Source organism: Volvox carteri (assembly GCF_000143455.1).
Source record: "Volvox carteri f. nagariensis unplaced genomic scaffold VOLCAscaffold_26, whole genome shotgun sequence".
NCBI lineage: Eukaryota > Viridiplantae > Chlorophyta > Chlorophyceae > Chlamydomonadales > Volvocaceae > Volvox > Volvox carteri.
This window is the reverse complement of record NW_003307569.1, coordinates 1,607,125-1,608,566: the sequence shown is the minus strand read 5'-3', so window position 1 is coordinate 1,608,566 and position 1,442 is coordinate 1,607,125.

The window sequence follows — 1,442 nt, the reverse complement described above, 5'->3', positions numbered from 1 at the left end:
GGACGACAAGCCAGGCTATGCAGCTGGTGTCCATGAAGGGTTCATTGCGTGCTGAATATGAAAGATTGCCACAAAGACTCTGGCCCTGACGAACGTAAAATGTGATGTTCGTAAGGAAGAAAACAGACGCATATCCAAGGCATGGAGCTGTTTGTAGGGAAACCGTAAATGAAGGTTTAAGGAACTGAACGATGAATTCTGCCGGTGTGGTCGGTTCTGGATCTCTTATGTTGCTCGTCACGCTCGTACGGAAAATGGGCATTTGTTGCAGGAGGGAGTCTGTGTGTCAAGTCGTAGTCAAACCTTTTTCAAAGGGGATGAGCACACACACAGCTTGCATTCCATGTTCACTAACGTCAGCCCACAGTAAGCTACTGGGCTAGACTTGGAGGGTCCGACCGGGGCAACTCGTTTGTAGGCAAGTCAAGTAGGGCTATGGAATGCTAGGACAATGTTATTATGTTTGTGTTATAGGCTTGGGTAGGAATTCTAAAGCAATACGTTGAGTGGCTTTTCCGCCGGCGGGAGGACGACAATCCCATGCAAACAGGACGGATGTTCCGAATGTTGCTTACATTCATGTTGTCGAAGCTCGCGACGACGGCTCTGGACAGGACGGATGTCAAGTGTGCGTTGGTGGACGTGATGGCAACGTAGTGAAGGACACGGACGCGCATGCACAGGCCATGGAATGGTATGTCTAAATCATGGATGGCGACGTTCAACTCTCAGAATGGTGATTTCTGCCTTTGGGTTCAATTCTGAACCTGGAATGCTGCTGGCTCTGCCCGTACCGGAAAAGTGCTTTCCGGTACGGCGGTGTCAGGAGGTGGTATCTACGTCGTCTTAGGGGCAACCCTAAGACTAAGGGGATGAACGCATAGAGATATACTTAGGGTTTCTTGGCTGCAGCAAGTGTTGTCCTGGGCGCAACGTTGATGGCCTGATGCCGACGCGACCTCCTTTACGACACTGCTAGGCAAACGCAGCGGATGTTCATGAATTACTTAAGCGTTCATATTACTCGTCGCAGCTTCAACGGCACTGTACTGGGCGGATGTAAGACGTGCGTTGGTGGACGCGATGGCCTTACGAAGGGGGAGAAAGACGCTTAGGAGATGCTTGGATTGTTATGTACAAGTCACGGACGGGGACGTTTAACTCTATGAATGCTGACTTTTAGCTACTAGTCGGGTTTTTTGAACTTCGCTGTTGTTGGTTCCGCCCGTACAGGAAAAGTGTCTTCTGATACGGCGGTCACAGCAGGTAGTATCCGCGTCGACTTGTATGCAAACCAAATACAACGAAACCAGGGGATTAAATGACAGTTTTGGAAATGCTTGTTTCTTGGCCGCAAGCAGCAGCATACTTAAATCGCGTTGGGCCATTTGCCCAGGCTGCCGCAAGGACGACAAGCCAGGCTAATGCAGCTGGTGTCCATG